General features: G+C 41.4%; 1 pseudogene; it reads left to right on the forward strand.

The window, feature by feature from the left end:
• The first annotated feature begins 5,550 nt into the window (after positions 1-5,550).
• LOC124973286 (zinc finger protein 24-like) lies at positions 5,551-6,369 on the forward strand (annotated as a pseudogene).
• Positions 6,370-6,672: the final 303 nt, after the last annotated feature.

Here is a 6,672-nt window from a genome sequence, read left to right on the forward strand (position 1 = left end):
CCTACGGTACAGCTACAGTAGTTTCTGATAAAGTACAGACTATTATTACTTCTCATAAGTCTGCTCAAAAACCTGAAGCAATAATAACTGCCTTACAAACATTTTCTGAGGAACCTTTAAATATTTACACTGACAGTCCCTATATTGCCCAGCTTGTGCCCCAACTTGAGACAGCTGGACCCATTAGTCCTCTATCTACTTTACAACAATGCTTTTATCAAGTACAAACTCTTCTGTGGGCTTGCAAAGAACCTTTATATATAGGCCATATCAGAGCACATTTCGGCTTACCTGGGCCTTTAGCTCAAGGAAATTCTACTGCAGACTCAGCTACTCGAGATCCTCATGTCTTTAACATTGTACAAAAATCAATTAATTTCCATAAAGATTTTCATGTCAATGCTACTACTCTCAAAATAAAATATAACATTACAAAAGAACAAGCCAGAAATATAGTAAAACAGTGTCCTGCCTGTGTGCCTCATTTATCTGTTCCTAATTTTGGAGTCAATCCTAGAGGACTCCTTCCAAATCATCTATGGCAGATGGATGTCACCCATATCCCTGAATTTGTTACTTTAAGATTTGTACATGTAACTGTAGATACCTACTCAGGATACATATTTGCTACCGCCCATACAGGGGAAAAGACAAAAGATGTAATCAGTCATTGCCCTCAAGCCTTTGCTACTATGGGAAGGCCAAAATCATTTAAAATAGATAATGGGCCTGTGTATACTTCTTCATTTTAACAGTTTTGCTCAAAGTTTAATATCTATCATTCTACAGGATTGTCCTATAATCCACAAGGACAAGCTATCATAGAAAGGGCCAATCAAACATTGAAAGTCTGCTTAACTAAACAAAAAGGGGGAATAGGGGCATTAGCCCCTCCCAAGAACAGACTTAACCTTGCTTTACTCACCCTCAATTTCTTAACTTTGGATGCTACGGGCTGTACTGCTACTGATAGACATTTTAGTGGAAAGTCTGGTGGCCATCCACAAGCAATGTGGAAAGACATCTTGACTGTGTCCTGGAAAGGACCTGACCCAGTATTAATTTGGGAGAGAGGATCTGTTTGTGTTTTTCCTCAGGACCAACACAACCTATCTGGGTCCTGGAGCGCTTGGTAAGAACTATCCATAATAAAGAAAATGGCACCGAAACACAGAATGATGGTGATGGTGGTAAGCCTGCTGTTGTTAGCTCTTCCTAAAACTTTTGGGGATATATCATTCATGGCACACAAGTTTTCCCTCAATTATTTCCTAGTTCATAACTTCTAGGTATTCCTTACCTACCAGCTGGTTCCACTGTAAAGCCACTTATTATTAGTCTAAGCTTCAAGTTAAGAGATAGTCTTTGCTTCCTCTGGTTAGCCACCTCAGAAACTGCCATAATACAGGGAGGCAATCTCTCTCTCATTCAATGAAGGTATAGTCTAAAGCAAACCTATATATAGGGAAGTAATACACCTGTTTATAGTTATACAGGGTGCGAGGCCAATTACTCTTCCTTTTTTCAGGCTTTCCCCGCTACTCCCGTATGTGTCACAACTACATTTGTGTTCATTCTGTCTAACAGTTCTAAGTTTAATATTAACATTACTAATAACAATAATAATGATACTGAAGTCCTTAACTGTGTTATGTGTTAAGAGTGATATGTTTTATGTGTTAAGAGTGTTATGTGTCTAGTTGTTGGGATACTTCACTATTTCCTCTGTGATTGCCAGGATTCCAAAATTCATTCCAGTCCCAGTGACCTTAATTCATAGTGAGTGGAATTTCCTACCCGTGAAAGCAAAAAGAGATTTTGATCTCTCAGCCATTATAGCCATCGCTGTTGCTGTGGTGGCTGCTGCGGCTGCTGCCACTGATGCTGGACTTGCCCTAGGAACTGCTATTCCTACTGCTCATGCACTCAACAATCTGTCACAAGTCACTGCTGAAACATTGACAACCCAGAAAAACATCAATTCCCATTTCGCCATGGGAATCCTGATTCTAAACCAAAGAGTGGACTTACTACAAGAATAAGTACATTTTGACTGTTACCACACAGACGGGCTGTCTAGTGCACACCCAAGCACTATGTGTTACCCCTATACCCTATTCTAATATTACTGCTGCTACAAATCTGTTCAAACAGCTTGGAAACATGCTTAATGGGACATTGACTAAAGAGTTTACTAATTTGACTACCCTATTAAGAAATTCTATATTTGTGGTAAGGTGTACTCAGGTCAAGGTCCCGGGTATGGAAGAAGTCATTAGTTTCTTACAGTCAGTGTTAAAATTTGGTAAACAATGGATGGGAAATTTTCTATGATGAGATTGTTGTTCTTGCTGTTATTATTGCTGCTCAGATATTGGTGTCTCTAAGGAGTCATCAAAGATGGCAAGCCTTAGTGGTACGGCAAGCCCTTATTGCCATGGACCTAGGCTCTGATTCTCAGATTTGGCTCTCCCAATTACAGGACTGGTAGTTAATGATGAGTAAGCACAGGGTGGACTTTATACCAACCTAAGACAGGGATCAAAGCATGCCAACAGCTCTTTGACTCCCAATAACAGGTAAGGATAAAGTCTGACTCTGGCACCTAAGACAGGCACAGTTGCTGTACTTTTCTTTTTATAACAAAAAGGGGGAGCCTGTTGAGCACCATCTTGGACCAGATGGCACCTGGCAGTGAGCCAAAGGGCACTGGCTACCCAAATAAGAAAGTACCCAAAAAGATTGCTTGTCTACTAGTTCCTTGGAAACTTATGACATGTCAATGCCAGGCTCTAGGATTGGCTATCCAATATCATGCTGTGTGTGGAAGTTCATGATTCATACAGTGCTATGCTGACATTCCTCTGCATGCTATCCTGCATGAGAGAAAGCTTTGCTGTAATTGGCTGATGAACTAGGAGCCTGGGGGAGGAGAGAGGGAGAGGGTAGAAGAAGGGAGATAGTGGCAGAACACAGGAGGCAGAAAAACAGGGAGGCCGCAATAAATCTGGTCAACTAAAGATTGGTGGTGTCTCCTTTCTCCAAGCTGGTTCTGCTGGATGGAAAAAACCAAATAAAAAACCCAATGGAAAACATCACCAAAAGACTAGACCACTTGGAAGACAGAACCTCAGATAATGAAGACAAAATATTTCATCTTAAAAATAAAGTTTCCCAAACAGAGAAGATAGTAAGAAATCATGAACAGAATCTTCAAGAACAATGGGACATCATGAAAAGACCAAATTTAAGAATTATTGGGATTGAGGAAGGCACTGAGATACAAACCAAAGGATTGAATAACTTATTCAATGAAATAATACCAGAAAATTTCCCAAGCTTGAAGACTGAAATGGAAAATCAATTACAAGAGGCTTACAGAACACCAAATGCACAAAATCACAACAGATCCACAGCAAGGCACATTATAATGAAAATGTTTAACATTCAAAATAAAGATATAATTTTGAAGGCTGGGAGAGAAAAGCATCAGATTACCTATAGGGGAAAACCAATACGGATACCAGCTGACTTCTCAACCCAGACTAAAAGCTAGAAGTGCCTGGAACAACATATTTCAATCTCTGAAAGAACATGGTTTCCAATCAAGAATGCTATACTCAGCAAAACTAACCTTCAGATTTGAAGACTCCCAGGATTTGAATACTGCAAGCCTGCCTCTATATCCCTGAGGAGTCTGGATAGTGCAATGCAAAGCTCATACATGTAGTCCTCAATAGGAAGTGGTGTAGGAACTACAGGCCCTGGGGTATTCTGGATATTGTAGTCTGGCCTTCTGTCTGAAGAACCCTCACTGTGGAGCCCTTTGTGAGTGGTAGGCCACACAGGCACCTGGGCTCCTCCAAGAATCTTGGGTAGTGAAGTTTATTTCTCTACCCCATTGTAATCAACAATGAGAATTCTGGGATATTCTGGTCCCTGAGGATTCTAAGCAATGTATTTCAGTGTTTTGCCCATGTGCCCCTGCTGGAAGAGCCATGAGAACATCAAGGCGTATGTTTGCCTTGGTACCCTGAGAATTCTAATGGAATACAGTCCTGTACCAATGCAGTCCTCACTGTGGAGGTCTCTGGAAACTCTAGGCTTCACATGTAAGTTAGTCAGGACTTATGGGTAGTGTAGTTTGACCTTAAGTATGTCCAGCCCTCACTGTGGCGTCCTCTTAAAGTTGCAGACTGAAACTCACCTCAGCAACACTCTCAAGGATTTTAGATAGTATAACCCTACAGTTCTCAATGCAGAGGAGCTTGGGAGTTTCTGGCACTATGTATTGTGGATAATGTAGTCTTGTGCTTTGCCCATTCCACACAGAGATACCTGGTAGTTCAAGTCCTATTACAATTGTGGGTAATGTAGTCCAGTGGTTTGCTCACTCAACACAGAGGATACTGGCAGTCCCATAGGACTATAGGTAATGAAGAACAGTGTTCTTGCTCAATAATTACACATAATCTTGGAAGCTAGAGCACCTGAGGATTGTGGGTACACAAGGCTAATTGTTTATCTGATCACCACAGAGAATACTGGGAGTTGCAGCGCCTGAGAGTTCTAGATAATTTAATCTAGTATTTTATGTGCACAGACCTGCTTGGAAAAGGGCCACAGTAACTGCAAACTCTGCTTTCCTGGTACCCTGAAGTTTCCAGGTAGTGTGCTCTAACATTGCAGCCCCCATCACAGAAACCTCTAGAAGTTTCAGAGTACAGGCATCCCCAGGGTATTTGTGCACTGAAGTTTGGTATTCTGTTCTTGCAGTTCTTACTCCAAAGGCTCCTGGGAACAGCAGGTACCAAAGGGTAACATGTAGCACAGTTAGTCATTTTGCTTGCCAATCCCTAACTGCAGAAGTCTCTGTGAGCTGCAGGTCTCCAAGGGCTATTGGTGGTGCACACTGTCATTTGGTCTCTGCTGCCCTCATTACACTGGGCCCTGGATACTATAGACCCTGAAGGACTCTGGGCAGTGCAGTTCATTGCACCTGAGAGCCTCCTAGGAGCTTCTTGCTACATTCCCCACCAGTCTACCCTGAGAACTCTGGGCAATGTGGTCCAGCATTCTGCTACCCAGCAATGACAAATATGGCCCCCAGAAACTTTGGACTATGTTCTTTCCCTGGTATCCCAAGGATTCTGAGTAGTGTAGCTCAGAATCCTATCTTCCTAGCCTTCTCCATAAAGGACTGTGGGATCTGTAGCTGTATGTATGTCCAAGTACCCCCAGGGTTTCTGAGCAGTGTAGTCTGGCATGTATTGCCACAGCTGTCACCACAGTGGCTTCTGGAAAACTTCAGGTAGCCCACCCATCTGTGTGCAGACTCACCAAGAAAGCCCCAGTATCTTTTGTAAAAATCAAGATCACATAGTTAAAGAACTCTTTCCACAATGTTATTGCATTGATACATCAATTTCTCATTGTTTCAAGTACTTTAACACTGAAAAAAGAGAACAATAAAAACAGGAATAAGGTTTCTGCATCTGCCTTGGACTGCGAAGCTGCTGCGGTTCCTGAGCTAGAGTATTACAAATCAGGATGTCTGCACAGTCAGTGGAAGAAGATTCAATATTTATCATCCCAACTCCAGATGAAGAAGAAAAAATTCTCAGAGTGAAATTGGAAGAGTATCCTGATGGTGAAGAGGGATCAAGTATCACCTGGAACCATCTCCCTGACCCAGAGGTTTTCTGGCAGTGATTCAGGCAGTTTGGATACCAGGATTCAGCAGGGCCCCATGAAGCAGTAAGCCAGCTCAGAGAACTTTGTTGTCTATGGCTCATGCTGGAGACGCACACAAAAGAACAAATCTTGGAACTAGTAGTGCTGGAGCAGTTTGTTGCCATCCTACCCAAAGAGCTACAGACTTGGGTTTGAGATCATCATCCAGAGAATGGAGAAGAGGCAGTGACAGAGCTAGAGGATTTGGAGAGTGAACTAGATGACCCTGGACAGCCGGTTTCTCTCCGTCGTCGGAAATGGGAAGTACTAGTAGAGGAGATAGTATCTCAAGAAGAAGCTCAGGGATTGCTGAGTCCTGAGCTTGATGCTGTGGAGAAACAGCTCAAATGGCCTTCCTGGGAGCTCCATTTCTTAAGGCACTGTGATGATGATGTTCAAACTGAAAATGGAGCACTAGCTCCAAAACAGGAAATTCCTTCGGCAGTAGAATCTCATAAAGTTCCTGGTACTCTCAATATAGGTGTTCCTCAAATTTTTAAATATGGAGAATCCTGTTTTCCAAAGGGCAGGTTTGAAAGAAAGAGAAATTCCTCCCAGAAGAAACAGCATATATGTGATGAATGTGGAAAACACTTCAGTCAGGGTTCAGCTCTTATTCTTCATCAAATAAACTGAAATTTTAAACTTAATTCAGGTGTTAATGCCTAATTTTTCCATGTGATTTTTATATTCTCTATTTTTTCCAAATAATGAGCTACCTGATTGTTTTTCCATATCTTTTGAGTTTCATTTCTAGACAAATATGTTTTTTCTGTGTTGATCATTGAAATGTTCTTTGTAAGGATACATTCCCTTCTACTTTAAAGGGTAACATAGGAACTATTATGTCTGAAAACCATCTTAAACAATTTAAAAATGGTCTTTTTAAAATATACCTTTCTGTTTTCTTTTACCCAATTAGAATATACATTTGAGAAA

Source organism: Sciurus carolinensis (genome assembly GCF_902686445.1).
Source record: "Sciurus carolinensis chromosome 14 unlocalized genomic scaffold, mSciCar1.2 scaffold_115_arrow_ctg1, whole genome shotgun sequence".
Lineage (NCBI taxonomy): Eukaryota > Metazoa > Chordata > Mammalia > Rodentia > Sciuridae > Sciurus > Sciurus carolinensis.